The sequence below is a fragment of the Ambystoma mexicanum genome, chromosome 2p, assembly GCF_040938575.1.
Source record: "Ambystoma mexicanum isolate Mex_15411 chromosome 2p, UKY_AmexF1_1, whole genome shotgun sequence".
In the NCBI taxonomy this organism is placed as follows: Eukaryota; Metazoa; Chordata; class Amphibia; order Caudata; family Ambystomatidae; genus Ambystoma; species Ambystoma mexicanum.
In genome coordinates this window covers 24,346,625-24,373,703 of record NC_090923.1, presented here as the reverse complement: position 1 = coordinate 24,373,703, position 27,079 = coordinate 24,346,625, and the positions used below count along the sequence as shown (strand labels likewise).

Genomic DNA, 27,079 nt, shown 5'->3' with positions numbered 1-27,079 from the left:
TCAAGCCCCTGACCTCGTGCAGAGATGGTTGTGTGCAGTACACTGCTAGTGCATGCCATGCCCTGGCAAGTAACTCGCCAGAAACATCAAGTGCGTGCAAGAAGGAGACAAAACCTATCAGGAAGTATCCTATGACAAGAGAGCAGAAAGACCATTCCAGCAGAAATGTGACCAGTCACAGAGAGTGACAACACTGCCAAGGAAAGATGACAATTCTACAGCACTACTGACATGCACACATAAGGCGTAACAGAAAGGGAGACGCAGCCGCCATACGCTGCAATGCCAAATGGCTCCTAAACTACAGAGAGTAGCTTGTGCAACAATCCAAGGTCCCCTAAACCACCAGGGACACCAAGGAGAGAACCATCTACCCTTACCAGCGGTCCCAATCGAGGTCCATGAACACAAACAAACATTTGCCTTCCAGAGCTGCCACCTTTCGCACGCAGCAGGCCAGCGTGGAGAGAATGGGTAGGGCTTAGCCCCCTTCTTATAAACTTTTCAACAAACACGCATGGAAATCAAGACCACATTATCCAGGGAAAGCTATCCAATCTTGGGAGAAAAATTGAAGAAAAAAAAAAGCTTGGGACAGGAAGCAGCAAGTGAATGACCAGGAGACCAGCAGAAGGGGGGGCAGAGTCTGGTGGCAATTTGTGGAGCAGGTGAGGCATTGGCTACAGTGAAAAGGTGGTTCTGCAGGGTGAGTGTGCATTGTTTTGTGGTGAGTGGGTAGTCAGGAGAAGGACTGGTGTGTGAAGAGAGAGGACAGCAATAGATGCTGACCTGGAAGTGAGGGAGAAGGGAGAAAGAAGTAGTCACCTGGAAGGAAGGTGGGGGGGAGAAGTTGCTTTGAGAGAGGGTTTGGAGGGCGGGGGGAGACTGGATGGGGCTCGGAGAAGCAGTCACCTGGAAGGGGGGAGGAGAAGAAGTTGCCTGGAAGGGAGGGTGTGGGGCGCAGGGAGAAGCAGCAGTTGCCTGGAAGGGAGAGCAGGGGCAGGGAGCAGTCATTTAGAAGGGATGGGAGGGGAAGCAGTCGCCTGGCGTGGGAACACTGGCAGAGTTGGGGGGGTAGTAGTGTGGAGGAAGAAGAGCAGAGAAGGGGGGCAGTAATAATGGTGTACTGAGCCAGAGTGGGCAAGGGGAATGAGTAGCAAAGGGAGTGGTGAGAGCGTTAAACGAAGCCCGAATTAATTCGAGAATGTGCAAGGCACTATCCCAAATCTCATTAAATCACTAATAACTATAAAGAGCAGGGGCGGTTAGGAATTCCTCAATTGACATTAGGTAGCTGGCTTTTAGACAGGTGTCAATATTTAGTAGCACTAACCGGGGGAATTAGGTAGGAGGGCTAGCATATTTCCATTGGCTGGGTGGGAGGAGTGGAGGACTTGCGACTCCCCAACCTGTGGCTAAAGTGGAAAGTTAAAACGTTCAGATATTTAAGAATTAATATACACCATGATATGGTAATACACTGAGGGCAAAAAATAGGCTAGATAATTCAATACATTTTGGGGGCAATTACCCCTTTCGGTGATGGGAAGCATTGCCCTAATGAAAAGGGTGGCCCTTCCACGATTATTATACCATTTCCTGAAAGTTCAATAACTTCTACCCAAGTCCTTTTTTAAAGAATTGAACACAATAGTGGGAGGGTTTATATGGGGTTCAGGGAGGCGCTGCATAGCCCTAAATACTTTCTGCAAATTTTACAAGGATGGAGGGGTGAGACTTCCACATTTTGAATTGTAACATATGGCTGGACAATTACAATATGTCGCAGGGAGATTAGCTCACAGACAGTAGAGCACAAGCTGTCTCCCCATCTCCTAAAAGAAGTGTTGTGTTTAAAAGAAGGTAGAATCAGAGCCCCGCCCCCCCCTAGACTCATACAGTTACATAGGAAGATTTGGGAAAGGACCAAGGTGTTGTTGAAGTTGAGAAACCCCTACTCTCACCACATCCCCTTGGCAGAGATATAGGGCAGAAACAAGGGAGATTTAACACAGATCAGGACGCAATGGGAGGCCAACGGACTAGCAACGTGGAAGACTTGTTCACATCCGATGGGTTCCAGAAATGTCAGAAATTAGAGGATGGGTTTGGAATAGGCAAGGGACGATATCTAATATACTCCAGAATCATACATGTGGTGAAGAGTAGATGGGAAGTCACTCAGCTCCTTCTAGAAGAGGACAGTATACTTGAATTGTTAATTGTCATCTCTGAGGGAGGGCATGGCGTGTCTAGGATGTATCAGGGACTGTTGGAAGCTACATCAAAAGGAGGCACCCAAAGTAAGAAGCAAATAGGAATTAGATATAGCTAGAGAGTTTAAGGAAGCTGAATGGGCTCGGGCACTGACATACCCCAAAAAGGTCTCGAGAAATGCTAGGTTGAAATTGACAAAGCTGTATGTGCACCAAAGGACCTAGATGGCACCACACCCGATTTCACCATTTCCGGGCGGAGGCGATAAGAAGTGTCCAAGGTGTAAGAGGGGAGGTGCTAATTTCAGGCATATGTTTTGGCCGTTTCAAGTGATTCAAGGGCTCTGGCAGAAGATGGAAGTGAGGCTTAGAAGAGGAGGACTGACTACTTACACATGGACCGCGGAGGCTTGTCTGCTGGGAGTGTTTAGGCACCCCAAAACGGCTAAACCAGAAAATAAGATGAAAGATCTTGCATGGGTATTGGGAAAAACTAACAGAAAGGTTTCAGCCTTAGCAACATACGTTGCTTCTCCTTGGTCTGTATTTGGAAAGAGAAGGTTTGTGATGTTGTGGAAATCGCGAGAAGATCCAAGTATAGAGGGGTGGTGGAAAGGCCTGAAGAGGTGGTCTATGGCTGAAGCTACGGTGTGGTACTAGGTGATTCTCTAGTCTCCCCTCCCGTTTGAATGTAACAATTTGGAATGCCCCCATAAACGCTTTGTTTAGCTCCCTCGATGACAAACCTCCCTGAATCTCCATAGCAAAGGGGCATAAAAAGGCGTGGGAAGATTAGAGGAGAGGAATAATAACTGGGAACAGGGTGGATAAGATGAGCAGGCCAGCTGCAGCAGAAGAGGGAACTTCTGATAGTATACAAGCTATGTATGTGGTTGTTTTGTTGGTTGGGTTAGGGAGGGATATAGGGAAGGGAAATCTGATGGTACAACAAATCCAATACTGTAATGTGATTAAACAAATGCAAAAAACAAAGTTAAAAATAAATTTAAAAAAATAAAAAGTGAAGGTAGGCAGTTCATAGCAAGACGAGAGAGAGGGTCTGAAAAATTAAAACCCTTGAACCATCTCTTCTACTAGGAGTGATTCATTTTTTTCTTTTATTATTGTTATATGGTTATAAAATAACCTTAAACAACCTTCATTAAAACAAATAATCTTAATTACATAACAGTTCATTTTACCGATCAATGTAAACAGGGGCAGAAACATTCATTACATTTACCCAGAATCATAAAATAAAAAAAAAATAAAAAAAGAAAATTCAAAAAGAAATCACAATCCATTTAAAAACAAACCATTTACATTGGTGCCAAAATCTGTTTAGAGAAATGTATTGCTGCCGTCAGCCAATGGTTGGTAACTTGAGAGCCCATAACCTGCCAGGAGAAATTATTGTGACGTCTATAACAGAGGGCAGCACTGCAGCAACCAACACCAATGGACTTTTCACGCAACCAGAAGGTGTGCAAAAATGTACAAAACAAGAGCACCCTCCAGCACCAATTTTGTTTGAACCGACATTGTAAAACGTAGTAATTGCAATTAGCAAAAATGGGGGCATAAAAGGACTGGCCTTTGAACAGTTAGATCAAAGAAACCCGCATATTCAAAGATCACCCGCTATTAACAATCAGTAGTGCTCACATTTCCATATCTGCCCTGATAAACAATACGATGGCTGTGCCATGTCTGGATACAAAGTCAACTGGGTGGGGGCAAATCAAGTGTGACGCCAAACAAGAAGGATTCCTACTAGCAGCAGCCTTTCAAAGTGCAGAAGGAGAACATTAAATACTCAGGGAGCGGAAGAAAAGAAGATGGTGTCATATAAATTTATGAACAACTATAGTGCAGAAAGATATTTATCTAGAACCGTGGAAAAGCCGTCTCCAAGCTTCTGGGCGGAGTTACATTGTATGAAGATTAACGTGGGCCAGTGCGTTCTACATGTTCTGCAGAAAGAAAGGTCAACTGAGCACTGGTGGTGCGGAAGTCAAAACTGAAAAGATTTCTCTCGTACCTCCAGACCAAATCAACATTTTCCGAAAAGGGATTTGGCTTTCTGTGCTTTAAAACAAACTATAAAGCTTTTCTCTCTGCCCAACCTACAAGGCTGTTGGGACCCCTGAACAACGAAAATACAGTGAGTGACTCTGGAAAAGGCATCCCTGTCGGGGGTCACTGATGCATCGTTTCCTGCTTGCCAGTCCCAAAGAGCTCTTCAAAGGTCTTAAGAGCAACGATTGATAAAGGAAGAACTCTGACCTAAAGCATCTCAACATCCCAGGAAAACAGCTCCCCTATTTTGAAGAACCCTGCTCTCAAAATAGAGGGCAAACTTATGTGGTGGGATCTATGAATCCAACCACGTAACAAAACAAAAACATAATTGAAAGCTTTCAACATGATGAATAAAAACGAGCTGGAAGTTTGTGAAAAAGAATCTGCCTATCACTGGGGTTAATTAGATTTTTTAGGTTGACATTATCTTGCATTCTGGAACTTAAGGTTTATCATTCAGGATATGAAAATTAAATCCACACTGATATTCCTTTGGCTTAACATGATGTGTTGTGGCTTTATTATGCAATTTTTCTTTCGGGTAAGTAAACTCTATAGGACTAATACCGTAGACCTTGAAACCCAACTATTTGAGACGTTTGTGATCATGGTCAAAGCCGCCATATACCCCCCCCCCCCACACCCACACTTGACATCCCTCCACCCTCCTGGTCATCTGTACTACTAGTTCCTTTTTTACACTTCCACCCCTGGGGCAATCAAGAGCAGACCGATGGCACTGGGTTGATGGGGATGCCGGGTGCCAAGTCACAGGGGTGGCATCAGATTATCCTGGGGAGATCCACAGCAGACAGATCCCTTGATGATCCACTATCTGAGAGTAGTTGGGGAAGCAGCAGGACGCTGTGGCTTCAAAGGTGCACTTTAGGCAGGACCGTGGAGGGGCAGCTGTCAGACAGATCAAAGGGGTGGCCTCAGCGGATCCTGGAAGATCCACAGCAGACAGATCCCTGGGTGATCCACTATCTGAGAGTAGTTAGGGAAGCAGCAGGACGCTGTGGCTTCAAAAGGTGCACTTTAGGCAGGACCGTGGAGGGGCAGCTGTCAGACAGATCAAAGGGTTGGCATCATAGGTTCCTGGGGCGATCCACAGCAGACAGATCCCGGTGTGGTCCACTGTCTGAAAGTGGTTAGGGGGGCAGCAGGACATGCAGGAGTGCACTTTATGCATGTACTGCCTTTCGCTGCTGTCGCCGTGTAAGTAAACTCTCATCATGCCACTGTATATGCTACGGTAACCTTGCCTACGTGCTTAATGCCTATTGTGACTGAATCCCTAGTCATTGAATCCATCACCTGCCTACCGTGCATACTGTTGCTACTTACATCACAGTGCATATGCCCACAACGATTTGCATGACAATCAGCCTATTGTACTACCATTACCTGTACTTGTTCCCACATATCATGCCTCATCTCCGCTTACTGTTTGTGCATCTGTGCCCGTCACTGGTTAGCTGGATAATATGGTTATAATATAGTTGCTAGTCCACCTGGTGAACTCCCTATTATCCTAAACTACCAACGCTATATGTGATTCTTTATGCCACTCCTGATAAGCATTTAGGTTATACGTCCCACTGCTGCCTTAGCACAATTATATATGGCACTAATAGAGATACATCATGAGCTGCACTATATTGAATCTGCCTATCTTTGCATACTACCAGCATACTCGACCTAGCCTATTGCTGCACTATATCTGCATAGCCGCATTTAGCCTGTTTTGTACTGCATTAGCAAATATCGAATCTGCCTATCTTTGCATACCACCTGTACAACAGAAGTAGCCTACTTGTTAAGCCACTAGCATAACTGAACCTGCCCACTCTTAAAATACAGACTAAGTCATACCTGTATACGCCCAATTTCCTACAATCGCTCACTGTGCTTACCTGCAAGCGTCCAACCCATAGTACTTAGCACCCCACTGCTCCACCGCCCAACTTATATTGCTCTCCCAATTATGTCCACCTGGCTCATCCTCATGCTCCCTTTTTGTGTCATGCCCAACAATACGCCATGCAGCAGAAACAACTTCATATCGCTTAGCAATGGACTAGCCAAACTCGGCTGCCCAAGACATCACCCTATCCCTTGTCCCACACCCTTCCTCCCCACCCTGCCACCATTCCCCCACAGTGCCCATTCATACCACACCGCTAAAATCAGTGCCACCACAGACAACTTGCTACCCAACCTTACCAAAGATATCTGCATCGTTACCAACCAGACTTCACACCTTACCCAGCAAACTGCCCGCAACATCTATGACTAAGGCCACAAAAAAGAACACCACCAACGTTGCTAACATCGCCTTGTTAAAAGGTGCTATACTTAACGTCAGATCCCTTGTTGCCCATCACATTGAAATTGCTAACATCATCCGCTCAGCAGATCTAGACTTCCTTGCCACCACAGAAACATGGCTACATGATGCCGCAGGTCCCCATCTAACCCTTGCGGTACCCGGCAACTATTCCATCCTCAGGGCCGACAGACCTAATGCTCGCAGAGGAGGAGTAGCCATCACATTTAAATCCTCGCTTGACATTGGATGTGTTACCTACACTCCTCTGAAATCATGTGAGCACCTCATCCATTAAAATACACACCGCCCCTAAGAATACTATCACTTTGGAACTAATATACAGACCCCGAGGTCCCATAGGTACCTTCGAGGAAGACATTACCTCTCTAATAACCGAAAACTCTAAGCCTTTCTCACAAAATATCATTCTACGTGACTTTAACCTTGGGCTCAATGACCCCAACGACATTCCTGCGTCATCCCTTGCTAACGCCCTCTCTGAACATGACTACATTCAACTCAACACCTTACCTACCCATCAAAAAGATAGAACCATTGACTGGCTCGCTGCCCACAATTGCATGATCACCTGCAAAGCCCCCCAACCTCTCGTATAGACTGACCATCTCCTCATATCATTTGGCATTAGCATTAACAACCAGAACCTCAAACAGTGTCCCCCCGCACCAGCCTGCCTGACCAGGAACAAGCGTAACATTACAGCGGAATCCCTTACACCACTGGTGTGAGCGTGTTTAGGATAGGTTCTCCCTATCCTAAACACGCTCCCTGCCACCGCAGACCTTAATCTACTAGTAAATACCTACAACGACGCCATGACCAAAGCCATTGACACTGTTGCCCCTCTAAAACTACGCAAAGGCAAACCTAGACCTCATCTGAACTCTTGGTATACACCTGAACTCAAATTACTTAGAAAAAAGAAAGCCAAGATGGAAACCTTATGGAAAACAACACCATCAGCTAAAAACAAAACTAGTCTCATGAATATCTCCTCCCTCTACAAAAAGGAGATAATCCGCACTAAGAAGGAAGCTTACAACGTCAGAATAAACAATGCAGGTTCTAGTGCTAAAGAACTCTTCACCATCCTGAAGGAGTTAGAAAACCCTAACCCACCGACGGACACGTCTGTGAATGACAAACCTTGGTGCACGAGCATCCAAGATGCCCTTGCTAATAAAATTACTGGCCTACAAACTAAAATTGAGGTTAAAAGACTGCAACTTTCCAACAGCAACTCATCCACCCCGAGCATACCTACTACCACCAATACCACCTCTGGCTTCACATCCAAAAAGGTAACCATACTAGAAGTCCAAAAAATCATAACATCCCTCAAACCGTCAAATTGCAAAGGGGACAGCTGCCCTGCTCAAATCATCAAGGATGCAGCAAGGGACCTATCCCCGTTCATCTCCAAGCTAATAAACCTTTCATTCTCCACCAACTCAGTACCCAACAATCTGAAACAATCATGGGTTCTCCCTCTTCTAAAAAAACAATCTCTAGACACAGCCATTCCCACTAATTACAGGCCTATCACCACTGTTCCTTTCCTGTTATAAATCCTTGATAGAGTTGCCTACCTGCAAATTCAGGACTACTTAGAGACTAACCATCTGCTAGGACTGCATCAATCTGGCTTTTGACCTCAACATGGAACAGAAACCACCCTTGTTGACCTCAAAAGTCAGATTGATGACATTAAAGACAAAGGAAAGGCTGCCATCCTACTCCTTCTAGACCTCTCAGCAGCTTTCGACCTGGTCAACCATAAAATACTCTGTAGCCACATCTCTTCCGCTGCCCATTTCTCCCCATCTGCTGTCACATGGATACAGTCCTTCTTGGCCAACAGAACCATGAGGGTCTTTTCTTTGGTGGCAGCAGCAGACCCCATCCCCATCACCTGTGGTGTCCCACAAGGCTCCTGTGTTTCCCCCACCCTATATAACATCTTTACAAAGCCTCCCTTTGACAAACTGGACCGTCTGGGTGTCACCTACACCAATTACGCGGATGACACCCATATACTCCTCACCATCTCGGGTAACTACAGCGCTGATGTCACCAGGATTAGCGAAATCTTTTCCATCATTCAGGCATGGATGGCCACACATGGCCTTTGCCTGAATGATGAGAAGACTGAACTTCTCATTGTCGGATCACCCAATAATTTAAAAAAACTGAGCCCTGACTATTCCAACATCATCATCGACGGCAACACCATCCCCGTTGCTAAAAACGTGAAAACCCTCGGCTTTCATCTCGACACCAACACTAACCTTACCAAACAAGTTAACACAACCGCTTCAGCTACCGCCTACACAGGGAAACTAATTAGAGTCTGTAGACCTTTCTTATCTACCAATAGCAGCCTTACGCTGGCTAGGGCTCTCATACAATCTAAGCTAGACTATTGCAATAGCCTCTACTTAGGTGCCAACCATTCTATAATTAACAAACTTCAGGTTCTCCAAAACAATGCGCTACGTGCAGCTCTAAACATTCCCAGACATGAGCATATATCCGCCATTAGAATATCATGCAAATGGCTATCCATTCAACAAAAAATTGACTTAAAAACGCTTTGCCTCACCTACAAAGCCATCAACCACCTAGCCCCTCCCTACCTCACCAACAAATTCACCATGAAACCGGCCACCAGAATCACTAGATCCTCCAACACTCTATGCCTCACCGTGCCCAGATTCACTGCTAAAAGAGCTGGCGGCTCAGGTTTCACGGTCCTTGCCTCTCAACTTTGGAACACCCTGCCTTTGAACATTAAATCCGCCAAATCTTTCCAATTATTCAGGAAACTTGTCATTGGTTGGTTACTGATTAAAATCTAACCTTAAGCTTGACCCAGCCTACCACAAAATTATATATATTGTAAATGCATCACCTATGCCTCAACTGTAAATTTTAAACTACCTCTGTCTGTATATACCCTTACAAATGTTATACTGCAAATGCTATATATATTGTGCTGTAACCTGTCCTTAGCGCCCTTTAACTCCAGGGTCTGGAGTGCTATATAAATATAATAAACAAACAAACAAACTTTAGGCAGGACCCTGGAGGTGCAGGTCTCAGACGGGTCTGAAAGGTGGCCTCAGCGGATCCTGGGAAGATCCACAGCATACAGATCCCTGGGTGATGCACTGAGAGTGGTTAGGGAGGCAGTTGTGCACTTTGAGCAGAACCATGAAGGGGCAGGTGTTAGGCAGAACAGAGGGGTGCCATCATAGGATCCTGGGGAGATCTGCAGCAGACAGATCCCTGGGTGGTCCACTGTCTGAGAGTGGTTAGGGAGGCAGTGGTGCACTTTGAGCAGGACCCTGGAGGGGCCAGGGGGCAGGTGTCAGGCACATCAGAGGGGTGGCATCAGGGGATCCTGGGGAGATCCACAGCACAGACCCCTGGGTGATACACAGAGTGGTTAGGGAGGCAGTGGCGCACTTTGAGCAGGACCCTGGAGGGGCAGGTGTCAAGCAGAGCAGAGGGGTGGTGTCAGGTGATTCTGGTGAAATCTACAGCAGACAGATCCCTGGGTGATCCACTGTCTGAGAGTGGTTAGGGAGGCAGGGGTGCACTTTGAGCAGGACCCTGGAGGGGCATGGGTCAGGCAGATCAGAGGGTTGGCATCAGGGGATCATGGGTGGGATTACAGCAGACAGATCCCTGAGTGATGCACGGTGGTGCACTTTGAGCAGGACCCTGGAGGGGCAGGTGTCAGACAGGTCCGAGGGGTGGCAGCAGGGGATCCTGGGTAGATCTACAGCAGACATATCCCTGGGATCCACTGTGGTGCACTGAGCAGGATCCTGGAGGGGCAGGTGTCAGGCAGATCAGAGGGGTGGCATCTGCGGATCCTGGGTAGATCTACAGCAGACAGATCCCTGGGATCCACTGTGGTGCACTTTGAGCAGGACCCTGGAGGGGCAGGTGTCAGGCAGGTCCGAGGGGTGGCAGCAGGGGATCCTGGGGAGATCTACAGCAGACAGATCCCTGGGTGATGCACGGTGGTGCACTTAGAGCAGGACCCTGGAGGGGCAGGTGTCAGGCAGGTCAGAGGGGTGGCAGCAGGGGATCCTGGGGAGATCTACAGCAGACAGATCCCTGGGTGATGCACTGTGGTGCACTTTGAGCAGGACCCTGGAGGGGCAGGTGTCAGGCAGGTCAGAGGGGTGGCAGCAGGGGATCCTGGGGGAGATCTACAGCAGACAGATCCCTGGGTGATGCACTGTGGTGCACTTTGAGCAGGACCCTGGAGGGGCAGGTGTCAGGCAGGTCAGAGGGGTGGCAGCAGGGGATCCTGGGGAGATCTACAGCAGACAGATCCCTGGGTGATGCACGGTGGTGCACTTAGAGCAGGACCCTGGAGGGGCAGGTGTCAGGCAGGTCAGAGGGGTGGCAGCAGGGGATCCTGGGGAGATCTACAGCAGACAGATCCCTGGGTGGTGCACTGTGGTGCACTTTGAGCAGGACCCTGGAGGGGCAGGTGTCAGGCAGGTCAGAGGGGTGGCAGCAGGGGATCCTGGGGGAGATCTACAGCAGACAGATCCCTGGGTGATGCACTGTGGTGCACTTTGAGCAGGACCCTGGAGGGGCAGGTGTCAGGCAGGTCAGAGGGGTGGCAGCAGGGGATCCTGGGGAGATCTACAGCAGACAGATCCCTGGGTGATGCACTGTGGTGCACTTTGAGCAGGACCCTGGAGGGGCAGGTGTCAGGCAGGTCAGAGGGGTGGCAGCAGGGGATCCTGTGGGAGATCTACAGCAGACAGATCCCTGGGTGATGCACTGTGGTGCACTTTGAGCAGGACCCTGGAGGGGCAGGTGTCAGGCAGGTCAGAGGGGTGGCAGCAGGGGATCCTGGGGAGATCTACAGCAGACAGATCCCTGGGTGATGCACGGTGGTGCACTTTGAGCAGGACCCTGGAGGGGCAGGTGTCAGGCAGGTCAGAGGGGTGGCAGCAGGGGATCCTGGGGAGATCTACAGCAGACAGATCCCTGGGTGATGCACTGTGGTGCACTTTGAGCAGGACCCTGGAGGGGCAGGTGTCAGGCAGGTCAGAGGGGTGGCAGCAGGGGATCCTGGGGAGATCTACAGCAGACAGATCCCTGGGTGATGCACGGTGGTGCACTTAGAGCAGGACCCTGGAGGGGCAGGTGTCAGGCAGGTCAGAGGGGTGGCAGCAGGGGATCCTGGGGAGATCTACAGCAGACAGATCCCTGGGTGATGCACTGTGGTGCACTTTGGGCAGGACCCTGGAGGGGCAGGTGTCAGGCAGGTCAGAGGGGTGGCAGCAGGGGATCCTGGGGAGATCTACAGCAGACACATAGCTCTCAACCATTTGTCTCGCAAAGGCGGGTGAAATCACCCGATTTTGTTTTTGGCGGGTGAGACGCCCATTGAAAAGAATGGGCGTGCAGGAGGCTTGGCGGGTGAGGCAGCCCTTTGCAAGGCGGGTGACACCCGCCAAAAGCGGGTTAGTTGAGAGCTATGGCAGACAGATCCCTGGGTGATGCACGGTGGTGCACTTTGAGCAGGACCCTGGAGGGGCAGGTGTCAGGCAGGTCAGAGGGGTGGCAGCAGGGGATCCTGGGGGAGGTCTACAGCAGACAGATCCCTGGGTGATGCACTGTGGTGCACTTTGAGCAGGACCCTGGAGGGGCAGGTGTCAGGCAGGTCAGAGGGGTGGCAGCAGGGGATCCTGGGGGAGATCTACAGCAGACAGATCCCTGGGTGATGCACGGTGGTGCACTTTGAGCAGGACCCTGGAGGGGCAGGTGTCAGGCAGGTCAGAGGGGTGGCAGCAGGGGATCCTGGGGGAGATCTACAGCAGACAGATCCCTGGGTGATGCACGGTGGTGCACTTTGAGCAGGACCCTGGAGGGGCAGGTGTCAGGCAGGTCAGAGGGGTGGCAGCAGGGGATCCTGGGTAGATCTACAGCAGACAGATCCCTGGGTGATGCACGGTGGTGCACTTTGAGCAGGACCCTGGAGGGGCAGGTGTCAGGCAGGTCAGAGGGGTGGCAGCAGGGGATCCTGGGTAGATCTACAGCAGACAGATCCCTGGGTGATGCACTTTGAGCAGGACCCTGGAGGGGCAGGTGTCAGGCAGGTCAGAGGGGTGGCAGCAGGGGATCCTGGGGAGATCTACAGCAGACATATCCCTGGGATCCACTGTGGTGCACTTTGAGCAGGATCCTGGAGGGGCAGGTGTCAGGCAGATCAGAGGGGCAGCATCTGCGGATCCTGGGTAGATCTACAGCAGACATATCCCTGGGATCCACTGTGGTGCACTTTGAGCAGGACCCTGGAGGGGCAGGTGTCAGACAGGTCCGAGGGGTGGCAGCAGGGGATCCTGGGGAGATCTACAGCAGACAGATCCCTGTGTGATGCACTGTGGTGCACTTTGAGCAGGACCCTGGAGGGGCAGGTGGCAGGCAGGTCAGAGGGGCGGCATCTGCGGATCCTGGGTAGATCTACAGCAGACATATCCCTGGGATCCACTGTGGTGCACTTTGAGCAGGATCCTGGAGGGGCAGGTGTCAGGCAGGTCAGAGGGGTGGCAGCAGGGGATCCTGGGTAGATCTACAGCAGACAGATCCCTGGGTGATGCACGGTGGTGCACTTAGAGCAGGACCCTGGAGTGGCAGGTGTCAGGCAGGTCAGAGGGGTGGCAGCAGGGGATCCTGGGTAGATCTACAGCAGACAGATCCCTGGGTGATGCACGGTGGTGCACTTAGAGCAGGACCCTGGAGGGGCAGGTGTCAGGCAGGTCAGAGGGGTGGCAGCAGGGGATCCTGGGGAGATCTACAGCAGACAGATCCCTGGGTGATGCACTGTGGTGCACTTTGAGTAGGACCCTGGAGGGGCAGGTGTCAGGCAGGTCAGAGGGGTGGCAGCAGGGGATCCTGTGGGAGATCTACAGCAGACAGATCCCTGGGTGATGCACTGTGGTGCACTTTGAGCAGGACCCTGGAGGGCAGGTGTCAGGCAGGTCAGAGGGGTGGCAGCAGGGGATCCTGGGGAGATCTACAGCAGACAGATCCCTGGGTGATGCACGGTGGTGCACTTTGAGCAGGACCCTGGAGGGGCAGGTGTCAGGCAGGTCAGAGGGGTGGCAGCAGGGGATCCTGGGGAGATCTACAGCAGACAGATCCCTGGGTGATGCACTGTGGTGCACTTTGAGCAGGACCCTGGAGGGGCAGGTGTCAGGCAGGTCAGAGGGGTGGCAGCAGGGGATCCTGGGGAGATCTACAGCAGACAGATCCCTGGGTGATGCACGGTGGTGCACTTAGAGCAGGACCCTGGAGGGGCAGGTGTCAGGCAGGTCAGAGGGGTGGCAGCAGGGGATCCTGGGGAGATCTACAGCAGACAGATCCCTGGGTGGTGCACTGTGGTGCACTTTGAGCAGGACCCTGGAGGGGCAGGTGTCAGGCAGGTCAGAGGGGTGGCAGCAGGGGATCCTGGGGGAGATCTACAGCAGACAGATCCCTGGGTGATGCACTGTGGTGCACTTTGAGCAGGACCCTGGAGGGGCAGGTGTCAGGCAGGTCAGAGGGGTGGCAGCAGGGGATCCTGTGGGAGATCTACAGCAGACAGATCCCTGGGTGATGCACTGTGGTGCACTTTGAGCAGGACCCTGGAGGGGCAGGTGTCAGGCAGGTCAGAGGGGTGGCAGCAGGGGATCCTGGGGAGATCTACAGCAGACAGATCCCTGGGTGATGCACGGTGGTGCACTTTGAGCAGGACCCTGGAGGGGCAGGTGTCAGGCAGGTCAGAGGGGTGGCAGCAGGGGATCCTGGGGAGATCTACAGCAGACAGATCCCTGGGTGATGCACTGTGGTGCACTTTGAGCAGGACCCTGGAGGGGCAGGTGTCAGGCAGGTCAGAGGGGTGGAAGCAGGGGATCCTGGGGAGATCTACAGCAGACAGATCCCTGGGTGATGCACGGTGGTGCACTTAGAGCAGGACCCTGGAGGGGCAGGTGTCAGGCAGGTCAGAGGGGTGGCAGCAGGGGATCCTGGGGAGATCTACAGCAGACAGATCCCTGGGTGATGCACTGTGGTGCACTTTGGGCAGGACCCTGGAGGGGCAGGTGTCAGGCAGGTCAGAGGGGTGGCAGCAGGGGATCCTGGGGAGATCTACAGCAGACACATAGCTCTCAACCATTTGTCTCGCAAAGGCGGGTGAAATCACCCGATTTTGTTTTTGGCGTGTGAGACGCCCATTGAAAAGAATGGGCGTGCAGGAGGCTTGGCGGGTGAGGCAGCCCTTTGCAAGGCGGGTGACACCCGCCAAAAGCGGGTTAGTTGAGAGCTATGGCAGACAGATCCCTGGGTGATGCACGGTGGTGCACTTTGAGCAGGACCCTGGAGGGGCAGGTGTCAGGCAGGTCAGAGGGGTGGCAGCAGGGGATCCTGGGGGAGGTCTACAGCAGACAGATCCCTGGGTGATGCACTGTGGTGCACTTTGAGCAGGACCCTGGAGGGGCAGGTGTCAGGCAGGTCAGAGGGGTGGCAGCAGGGGATCCTGGGGGAGATCTACAGCAGACAGATCCCTGGGTGATGCACGGTGGTGCACTTTGAGCAGGACCCTGGAGGGGCAGGTGTCAGGCAGGTCAGAGGGGTGGCAGCAGGGGATCCTGGGGGAGATCTACAGCAGACAGATCCCTGGGTGATGCACGGTGGTGCACTTTGAGCAGGACCCTGGAGGGGCAGGTGTCAGGCAGGTCAGAGGGGTGGCAGCAGGGGATCCTGGGTAGATCTACAGCAGACAGATCCCTGGGTGATGCACGGTGGTGCACTTTGAGCAGGACCCTGGAGGGGCAGGTGTCAGGCAGGTCAGAGGGGTGGCAGCAGGGGATCCTGGGTAGATCTACAGCAGACAGATCCCTGGGTGATGCACTTTGAGCAGGACCCTGGAGGGGCAGGTGTCAGGCAGGTCAGAGGGGTGGCAGCAGGGGATCCTGGGGAGATCTACAGCAGACATATCCCTGGGATCCACTGTGGTGCACTTTGAGCAGGATCCTGGAGGGGCAGGTGTCAGGCAGATCAGAGGGGCAGCATCTGCGGATCCTGGGTAGATCTACAGCAGACATATCCCTGGGATCCACTGTGGTGCACTTTGAGCAGGACCCTGGAGGGGCAGGTGTCAGACAGGTCCGAGGGGTGGCAGCAGGGGATCCTGGGGAGATCTACAGCAGACAGATCCCTGTGTGATGCACTGTGGTGCACTTTGAGCAGGACCCTGGAGGGGCAGGTGTCAGGCAGGTCAGAGGGGCGGCATCTGCGGATCCTGGGTAGATCTACAGCAGACATATCCCTGGGATCCACTGTGGTGCACTTTGAGCAGGATCCTGGAGGGGCAGGTGTCAGGCAGGTCAGAGGGGTGGCAGCAGGGGATCCTGGGTAGATCTACAGCAGACAGATCCCTGGGTGATGCACGGTGGTGCACTTAGAGCAGGACCCTGGAGTGGCAGGTGTCAGGCAGGTCAGAGGGGTGGCAGCAGGGGATCCTGGGTAGATCTACAGCAGACAGATCCCTGGGTGATGCACGGTGGTGCACTTAGAGCAGGACCCTGGAGGGGCAGGTGTCAGGCAGGTCAGAGGGGTGGCAGCAGGGGATCCTGGGGAGATCTACAGCAGACAGATCCCTGGGTGATGCACTGTGGTGCACTTTGAGCAGGACCCTGGAGGGGCAGGTGTCAGGCAGGTCAGAGGGGTGGCAGCAGGGGATCCTGTGGGAGATCTACAGCAGACAGATCCCTGGGTGATGCACTGTGGTGCACTTTGAGCAGGACCCTGGAGGGCAGGTGTCAGGCAGGTCAGAGGGGTGGCAGCAGGGGATCCTGGGGAGATCTACAGCAGACAGATCCCTGGGTGATGCACGGTGGTGCACTTTGAGCAGGACCCTGGAGGGGCAGGTGTCAGGCAGGTCAGAGGGGTGGCAGCAGGGGATCCTGGGGAGATCTACAGCAGACAGATCCCTGGGTGATGCACTGTGGTGCACTTTGAGCAGGACCCTGGAGGGGCAGGTGTCAGGCAGGTCAGAGGGGTGGCAGCAGGGGATCCTGGGGAGATCTACAGCAGACAGATCCCTGGGTGATGCACGGTGGTGCACTTAGAGCAGGACCCTGGAGGGGCAGGTGTCAGGCAAGTCAGAGGGGTGGCAGCAGGGGATCCTGGGGAGATCTACAGCAGACAGATCCCTGGGTGATGCACTGTGGTGCACTTTGGGCAGGACCCTGGAGGGGCAGGTGTCAGGCAGGTCAGAGGGGTGGCAGCAGGGGATCCTGGGGAGATCTACAGCAGACACATAGCTCTCAACCATTTGTCTCGCAAAGGCGGGTGAAATCACCCGATTTTGTTTTTGGCGGGTGAGACGCCCATTGAAAAGAATGGGCGTGCAGGAGGCTTGGCGGGTGAGGCAGCCCTTTGCAAGGCGGGTGACACCCGCCAAAAGCGGGTTAGTTGAGAGCTATGGCAGACAGATCCCTGGGTGATGCACGGTGGTGCACTTTGAGCAGGACCCTGGAGGGGCAGGTGTCAGGCAGGTCAGAGGGGTGGCAGCAGGGGATCCTGGGGGAGATCTACAGCAGACAGATCCCTGGGTGATGCACTGTGGTGCACTTTGAGCAGGACCCTGGAGGGGCAGGTGTCAGGCAGGTCAGAGGGGTGGCAGCAGGGGATCCTGGGGGAGATCTACAGCAGACAGATCCCTGGGTGATGCATGGTGGTGCACTTTGAGCAGGACCCTGGAGGGGCAGGTGTCAGGCAGGTCAGAGGGGTGGCAGCAGGGGATCCTGGGGGAGATCTACAGCAGACAGATCCCTGGGTGATGCACGGTGGTGCACTTTGAGCAGGACCCTGGAGGGGCAGGTGTCAGGCAGGTCAGAGGGGTGGCAGCAGGGGATCCTGGGGGAGATCTACAGCAGACAGATCCCTGGGTGATGCACTGTGAGCAGGACCCTGGAGGGGCAGGTGTCAGGCAGGTCAGAGGGGTGGCAGCGGGGGATCCTGGGGGAGATCTACAGCAGACAGATCCCTGGGTGATGCACTGTGAGCAGGACCCTGGAGGGGCAGGTGTCAGGCAGGTCAGAGGGGTGGCAGCAGGGGATCCTGGGGGAGATCTACAGCAGACAGATCCCTGGGTGATGCACGGTGGTGCACTTTGAGCAGGACCCTGGAGGGGCAGGTGTCAGGCAGGTCAAAGGGGTGGCAGCAGGGGATCCTGGGGAGATCTACAGCAGACAGATCCCTGGGTGATGCACTGTGGTGCACTTTGAGCAGGACCCTGGAGGGGCAGGTGTCAGGCAGGTCAGAGGGGTGGCAGCAGGGGATACTGGGGGAGATCTACAGCAGACAGATCCCTGGGTGATGCATGGTGGTGCACTTTGAGCAGGACCCTGGAGGGGCAGGTGTCAGGCAGGTCATAGGGGTGGCAGCAGGGGATCCTGGGGGAGATCTACAGCAGACAGATCCCTGGGTGATGCACGGTGGTGCACTTTGAGCAGGACCCTGGAGGGGCAGGTGTCAGGCAGGTCAGAGGGGTGGCAGCAGGGGATCCTGGGGGAGATCTACAGCAGACAGATCCCTGGGTGATGCACTGTGAGCAGGACCCTGGAGGGGCAGGTGTCAGGCAGGTCAGAGGGGTGGCAGCGGGGGATCCTGGGGGAGATCTACAGCAGACAGATCCCTGGGTGATGCACTGTGAGCAGGACCCTGGAGGGGCAGGTGTCAGGCAGGTCAGAGGGGTGGCAGCAGGGGATCCTGGGGGAGATCTACAGCAGACAGATCCCTGGGTGATGCACGGTGGTGCACTTTGAGCAGGACCCTGGAGGGGCAGGTGTCAGGCAGGTCAGAGGGGTGGCAGCAGGGGATCCTGGGGAGATCTACAGCAGACAGATCCCTGGGTGATGCACGGTGGTGCACTTTGAGCAGGACCCTGGAGGGGCAGGTGTCAGGCAGGTCAGAGGGGTGGCATCAGGGGATCCTGGCGCTGTCCATGGCAGGCAGGTGCCCTGGGACGGGCGATCAGTCTGCGCGGGGTCCAGAGCAGAGCTGTCACCCGGGTGCAGTGCCAGACAGGAGAAAGCGCGCCCTAAGTGACCCGGGGACAGATCTGCACAGCAGGCAGCGAACACACACTCCCCGCGCACTCACCGAGCGGCGCCTCCAGCTGCGCTGCTTCCAGCCCGGGAGCTGCTGCCACGGCGCCACTGACACCGCACTCACCGCGGTGGATCCGGAGCAGCAGGCAGCGGACAATGGACGCTATTCACATGCACTGCACGCCGCCATCTTGCCCAACAGCAGGCGGATTTAGAGCCGGGGGCGGGGCCCCGCGATCTCAGCCAATCAACGACAAGACACGGGGCGAGGCTAGAGCAAGAGTAACAACATGAGCCATACTCGCATAAAGCATGCGACGCTCAGCGCCATGTCATAGCGTAGCCTCGCGCGCGACGCACATCGCGGAAAGACATGCTACTGCCGCATCGTACTCCCTACGCAATGCATACAAAGTAAAACTTGAATACAGAAGTAAAGAAAACATTACTGTATAGAATTGTTTTATTTTAGTAAAAAATAGTTTTAGGAAATTCAGATACTTTAATATTATTTTGAAAGGTTTATTAGTCTGGTGGTGGCAATAGTATACTTAGATATTGTGAATATTCAGCAATCGAATATCAATAGTATACGGGACCGTAATGCCGTACATATTTATCAGCCCCTAGCTACAGGAACCCTCTGCGACTTGTCCGTCTCTTGTGTCTATTGCTCTGACCAATGTGATCAGCGTCTCTCTGCCAGCAGATCTATCCTAAGAGGTTGAGCGAGGTCTCGTGGGCTGCCAGTTACTAGTAGTGCCAGGCGAGCTTCCATGTCCTTCTTTTCTTTCCATTCAAAGGAGCACCGCCCACCCACCCTGCTCTCATATTTATTTATTTACAGGAGGGTCTCACCCTGCTGCTCACTCATATTTTATTTATTTATTTACAGGGGGCTTTCACCCTGCTGCTCACTCATATTTATTTATTACAGGAGGGTCTCATCCTGCTGCTCACTCATATTTATTTATTTACAGGAGGGTCTCACCCTGCTGCTCACTCATATTTTATTTATTTATTTACAGGGGGCTTTCACCCTGGTGCTCACTCATATTTATTTATTACAGGAGGGTCTCACCCTGCTGCTCACTCATATTTATTTATTTACAGGAGGCTTTCACCCTGCTGCTCACTCATATTTATTTATTACAGGAGGGTCTCACCCTTGTTATGGAGTGCCCCGTGCCTCGGGGAACTATCAGGCAATCATGCGGCCACTCATACGCACACGGCACAAGAAGACACGGGACGCGCTGTTGGTCTGTACGCGTCCCGGCGCAAACTTCCGCACGGGCGCTGTTTATTGTAACTGCGCATGCGTGGCCGAGAACGAGGCCCACGCATGCGCGATAGTAGCACTGGGACGTCACATCCCTTCTTTTTTCCCAACAACAGAACAAAACAAAACTGTGGTGCATACCCCTCATAGTAGAACAGAACAGTAACACAACAATGATAAACCGGTGACCTCACGCGTCACTCCCCCTCGCTCAGTCCGCTGTGTCCATGACATAGTCTTTCAGATGAGCCGGAAGCATCCGACTCCCGCGCGCAGGATATCTCGATGTGACGGTGGGCAAAACTTGGCCCGCTTCCGTTGTGGGTCCAGGATCCGATGAGGGGACGCCGCCCTGGGCCTCCGATGTTCCTTCCTGGCTCAAAGGGTTGTTCGCTACCGGAGGTTCCTCCGGGACATCCACTTTCTAGAAAAAGGATCGATTTCGGGTGACTGTACCCCGTTCGCTGGCTGCGGTCACCATCGTGCCCTTAACGTGAGTCACTGTCCATGGGCGTGGTTCAAACGGTAGGGACAACTTTCCTTCTGGATGTCTATTCTTGACTAGTACGAAATCTCCAACTCTTACTTCTTTTTCTTGTAGTCCTCTGCGTTCACTCTCCTTCTGGTTGCGCACCGCTCTATCCTCACGAACTTTATCGTTGTCTATGACCCCCGGCCTCCGGTCCTCCATCTCTGGCAACATCCCCTTCGGGCACCGCCCGAAGAGCGCCTCAGCTGGGGCAACCCCTGTGGACTGATGGGGGGTTGATCGATACACTCGAAGGAACTCCACCACTCTTTGGACCAGATCCTCACCCCTGCTGGCCGAGATCCGCGTTACCTTGTTGAGCGTTCTCATCATCCTTTCGGCTTCGCCATTGGCTCTCGGCCATAGCGGGGAGACTCTTCTGTGCTTTATCCCCCTTTCTCGTAGATACTGCGCAGAGTTCCTGCCGGTGAACGGTGGCCCATTGTCTGAGCAGATGATCTCCGGAAATCCGTGTGCCGCGAACATTTTGTCCAATGCCGCTGTGGTGAACTCAGTCGCCGTCGACTCAACCACCTCTACTTCCGGGTACCGTGACCATTGGTCGACGGCCACCAAAAAGTACCGTCCCCGACCTGTCGACCCAAAGTCCACATGGACCGTGCCCCACGGCTTCTCACTGCGCTCCATCGAGCTAATGGGTGGCGCTTTGTCACCCGGTGTTGCCGCCTGGCAGGCCAGACACCTCTTCACAAAGCTTTCCACCCTCCCCTCTAGATCGGGAAACCAAACTTTTGGCCTTAACCTGGCTTTCGTCTTGACGACGCCCTGGTGTCCAATGTGCGCCAGCTCCAGCACCCGCATCCTCAGTTCCCTCGGAATGACGATCTGCTGCCCCCTGAGAAGCAGTCCATCCTCGGAAATCGACAACTCATCTCTCACCCTCCAGAGCGCTTGCAAATCCTTCTGTGCTTCCTCCTGGCGCCTTGAATTGTTCCGTAGCACTTCTCTCCAGTCCCCGCTCCTCACTGCTGCCTTGATGATGCGGAAGACTTCGTCATTGGAGGACTCCGTCGCTACGGTGAGCCTCGAGAGCGCCATGGGAAGTGCATTTTCTACTACTTGACACAGCAGACCCTTACAGTCCACTTCTTCATTTCCCACTTCTGCGTACTCTTTGTTAGGGTGACGCGACAAATAGTCTGCGGGGTTGTTGGTCCCCGGCCGATACACAAGCTTTACCCCATATTCCATTAGAGCCAGCATCCACCTCTCGATTCGGGGCGGCGGCTTCGATGATGCGCCCTTTGGCAGCAAAGGCTTGTGGTCGGTGACTACCACAACTGGCTTGCCCAAAATGTACAGGCGGAAATGCCGACAGCCCCATAGGATGGCCAGTGCTTCCCTTTCGATCTGTGAATATCTCATCTCTGTACTGGAAAGCGCTTTGCTGGCATAGGCAATGGGTCTCATCTCGCCCCGCTCATCTGGTTGCAGCAACACCGCCCCTACACCCACGGGGCTGGCATCCACCACCACTTCTGACTCCACGGCCGGGTTGAAATACGCCATGGTGTCTGTGTCTGATAGAGCATTCTTGAGGGCCTGAAACGCCTCTTGTTCTCGGGATTCCCATTTCCATACCGCGTCATTCCTCGTCAGAGCCCTGAGAGGCTCCGCCATCGACGCTAGTCCCCTGATGAACCGCCCACAATAAGTCACCATTCCTAGGAAGCTCCTTACCTCCGTGGGGGATTGTGGTGCTGCTGCCTCCTTTATGTCTCTGACCTTTGCCGGGTCTGGTGACACACCGGCAGCCTGAAAGATGAAACCGAAGAATCCTATCCGGTCTTTAAAGAATTCACATTTTTGGCGATGTAAAGTGAGACCCAGTTCTTTCAACCTCCTTAGAGTACACTCCAACCTTCTCAGGTGCTCCGTCTCAGAGTCTGCGAACACTAAAATGTCATCACTCATGTTTATCACGCCTTGAAGGCCGGCCAGTGCCCCCCTTATAGTGTTCTGAAAGACTTCAGCCGCCGACGAGATGCCAAAACTCAGGCGCTTAAATTGGTAGAGGCCTTCGTGGGTTGTGAAGGTTGTAATGAATCGGGAGTCCGGGTGAAGTTCCAACTGGTGATAGCCGGCCCGTAGATCCAGCTTTGAGAACACACGTGCCCCCTGGAGTTCCCCCACAATGTCATCAAGTGTCGGTGTTAAGTGTCTCTCCCTCTTAATCGCGGCGTTGGGGAGGCGCATATCAACACAGATCCTTACCGCTCCTGGCTGCTTAGGTTTGGGAGCGACCACTATAGGCGATACCCAAGGTGTGGGTCCCTCCACCCTTTCAATGATATCCATGCTGATGAGCGACCTCAGTTCTTCCTCCACCTTCTCCCGGAGATGAAACGGGATCCTCCTATGCTTGAGGGCAACTGGTCTGATGGTGTCGTCGATTTATGTAGCCTTATCGGGGGCGCTTTCAACTTCCCGACCCCTTCAAATATGTCCGCATATTTGTCGAGTAAACTCACAATGTCCACTTGATACACCTCCCATGCAAAATGCACCAAGTCAAGAGCTTCAGACGCAGCACAGCTGAGCAACGAATGGGGACTCACGTCTGTGACAAAGAATCGCGCTCTGATGATCCTGTCACCCTTTTCGACTGGCGTGATAAACACCCCTTTGATAGGTAGTGGGGCATCTCCACCAAAAGTGAATATCTTTGCTGCCGAACTGTCCAGTGGGGGAGGACCTGGTAACTTCTGATAGTGGTCCTCGGCCAGCACACATACTGATGCGCCAGTATCAATCAGGACCTGTGTCGGCACACCTTGAATGTTCACCATGCATTTGGGCTGTCTCTTCTTCTTAGCCACAGATGCTAGGTTTGAGATGAAGAATACCTCTTCTTCATCCTCCTCCTCCTCTTCGGCCAGCTGCAGCCGCTGTATTTCTTGTTCAAGTGCCGCAATGCTCCTTTGTCTTCTGGGCCCACTGCTACCACTTCGTGCAGGGCCTCTCAGCACCGGAATGGGAGCCGGAGCATGACACATCCGGGCGTAGTGCCCTGACTTGCCGCACCGGCCGCACGACCTCGACACAGCTGGGCATTCTTCTGCATGGGGTAGGTCGTACCCGCACGCCGGACACATCGATCCCGACTCGGGAGGACGAGTCTCTTGCCTTCTTTGTCCCCACTTGTCCTTTATTCCGGCCCGTTTGCTTATGGCAAATGCATCCTCAGACGTGCTTGGATGCCTTGCAGCATCCATCTTGGCTCCTCTCACATCCGCCAGTTCATATATTCTGCCGCTATCTAGGATCTGCAGCAGATTCCACCCCGGTTCCCTTAGCACTTGACTTCTTAATTTTCCGGAGTTACAGCCTTGGATGAGCTGGTTCCGTATCATTAGCTCATCATTATCCCACCGACACGTGGTGGCCATCGACCTCAACCTGGCGCAGAACTGATCAAGGGATTCACCTTCTCTCTGCTTCTCGCCACAAAACAGAAACCTCTCGTAGTCAACATTTGAGAGAGGAATGAAGTGGTTCTCCAGCGCAGTTTTGACAGTATTGTACGTCACCACCTGCAGGTTGCATGATTCGAAAATACGTAAAACGTCCAGCCCCGCAGAGTATAGCAGCGTGGCCCTCTTCGCATTATCATCGGTGATGCCAGTTGCTGTAAAGTACATCTCGAGTTTCTTAATCCATAGCAACCACCTCGGCCCCAATTTGGATGGGGGGCCAGACACATCAAACTCTTGCATCGGTAGCAGAGACCCTTGTTGCGGCCTGACTGTACCTGCCGCAGTTCCTTCCTCCCCCTCGCTTTCCGCCATGTTTTCAGGTCGCACAGGCACCTCCTGGTGGTGTAGAGGCCGCAAACCTTACTTGGGGTTCTTGAGGCTGCTGCCAGACGGTCGCCCACTGTGTCTCTTCTAGGGTCTCTTTCCTGGAGGCGTCCGCGTTCCAGAGGAAAGAAGAAAAAAGTCGTCCCCGGGTGCTGGGGGACAACCAAAGTTCCAAAAATTTCACGTATCAAAACAGTACAGCGGCGCACGAGCACCTATGCAGGCCGCAACCGCTGTACGTTCATCACGGGATCATCCGCGTCGGGTCCGTGTCTCGCTCTGACACTCTCTCTCTCGGCCGCAGTGCGTACATGCACGACGTTGCCGTGGCGATCGTTCCCCTCGTCGCCAGTTGTTATGGAGTGCCCCGTGCCTCGGGGAACTACCAGGCAATCATGCGGCCACTCATACGCACACGGCACAAGAAGACACGGGACGCACTGTTGGTCTGTACGCGTCCCGGCGCGAACTGCCGCACGGGCGCTGTTTATTGTAACTGCGCATGCGTGGCCGAGAACGAGGCCCACGCATGCGCGATAGTGGCACTGGGACGTCACAACCCTGTTGCTCACTCACATTTATTTATTTACAAGAGAGTTTAAAAAGTTGTATTTAAATTGAAAATTACAACCTTTACCAAGTTCCTCTCAGAGGGTAACAGAATCACATATAAGAGGAGTTCTTGATGTTATGTTAAAGGTACTTGTATAGTGCACTGTCACCAACGGAATTGGTCCCCAAGCGCTCTGGCGGATCTGTAAACAGGAAGGGCGGGTGGGTTCGTCAGGAGGAGGGGAGAAGGAGAGTGGGAGAAGTGGTGTGCTGTTGGCAGCTTCAGCTCGGTATACACCGAGTGCTGGGCTTTGGCGCTAGACATCGGATCGGGCGAAGCCTCGAGTGCTGTGGGTGATGATTATGTGTTGTGATGCGGTGTGTTAAAGTGCATGCGGATTGCATACATGCAACATTTTGTGACCAAAAATCTGTAGGAATCTTAAAGTTTCAAAAGCAGTAATTAGCATAATGATGACATCACAGGAAATTATGTCATGTGAACTTTGACCTTATGACATCACAGGAAATGGCCTCAAGTGACATATGGCCTTGAAGAGATCACAGGAAAGTTCAACATAATGATATGATATGATAGTTTATTTATATAGCGCCTATACACAATGTGTTATAACGAGATGGCCAGGGAGCTGAAACAGGAAATACCCACTGAAAAGGTATAAATCCTTCTGTGTCACCAAGTGCCTACAGCGGAGGAAATTGGTGTGAAAAGTCAACAAGGTGATACCACGTCTATGCCCCAAGGTATGCGATGGCAGCAAGGGCTTCTGCAAATGCAGCTTGTAAGGCAATCCCTAGAACAAAAGTAATATAGAGATAAATATATTGATGTGCCCTTTAGTCCATAACCCGGATGGAGTACATACAGGGGATTATAGATTTCTTCAACATGCAGTCCGGTGTGGACAATCAGGTGGCAACCATTTACCAAGGGAATGCCCTAAAACATTTCCTTCTTCACTGTACAGCGAGCGAAGTTAATGTGCGACTTCCCAAACAGACCTAAAGCAGTGCCTGCCGAGATGTCTCTCCTTCATGGTACTACACACTTGCATTCCCAAAGTTGGTATTTGACTCTGACCCGCATGAGCCTGGCAACCCGGGCAGAAGAACCTAACTGGTATGCTGAGCTGAGCACGCTGGCCAGCACTGGAGCCAGACAGGGTGAGCCAGTAATTATCCTGACCCCAGGCCATATTAATGAATGGTGCAATTCGGATAAGCAGAGGCAGTCTGCAGGAAGTCATTCTGTCCCATTATTACCTGAAGTGGCTGTGATTAATTATAACGTGCGGGCCGGCCCCCTGGCCAGAGTAACCAATCGATGTCTAAGGTACTGTGCTCTGCAAATGGGCAGGAAAGTTACTCTGATAGAGGACAATTCCTGTTATGTTAACCACAGTCTAGTATAGCGTTACCTGAGCTGGCAGCACCGCAGCGCTCAATCAGGCCCAGCATATGAGCAATTTTAAGTCTGTCTAAACACATTTATGGCCCAGATCCACCGGAGCTCGGAGCATCATCATGAAAGAAGAGCAAGTGGATATTCCACACCTAATATTAATGGACTGTTAATGACATGCCCAACACCTGGGACCCCGCTGTGCCTGTTGAGAGGGTGTGCTTTTTCCAAATTTGATCCCCCATGGCCATTAAAATTAACAAAATGTGGAGGCTCAGCCCAACCCTCTACTTCAGGAAGCTCGTAGTAACACAGCTGTCGAAACGGTGCTGTTCCAGCAGCATGATGACTGATTTGCTTTCTCTGCTTTCTATGATTTTTTTACCACGTACAGCACCCAGAAACGATTGCGAGATGAAGTACAGCACTATGCAAAACTCCTAAATAAATGCCATTATACATGTATTTATTTGGTTTTTAGCTAACACTTTACAATAAGTGTAGCCAGATAATGCTCCCCCACACACAGGAGTAATAACACCCCCCCCAGCACTTACCTGTTCTTGCACTCTCCCCTTCCTCCTCCCCCCTGGCACTTCTCACCCTACCTTCCCCCGCACTTGCCCATTCCGAATAACACAAGTCCTGGTAAGATTGTTTGTTTTGTCTCCCTCTGTCTTCCCTCCCTTG

General features: G+C 52.7%; 1 protein-coding gene across 9 annotated transcripts in view; it reads right to left on the bottom strand.

The window, feature by feature from the left end:
* The window catches only part of PBRM1 (polybromo 1), a 1,258,882-nt gene extending 1,239,893 nt beyond the window's left edge, over positions 1 to 18,989 (bottom strand). For all 9 annotated transcript variants that reach the window (XM_069643172.1, XM_069643175.1, XM_069643176.1 and 6 more), the window contains exon 1: positions 18,835 to 18,989. The gene's annotated coding sequence lies outside the window, so the exon portion shown is untranslated. The remainder of the gene's footprint in view (positions 1 to 18,834) is intronic.
* Positions 18,990 to 27,079: the final 8,090 nt, after the last annotated feature.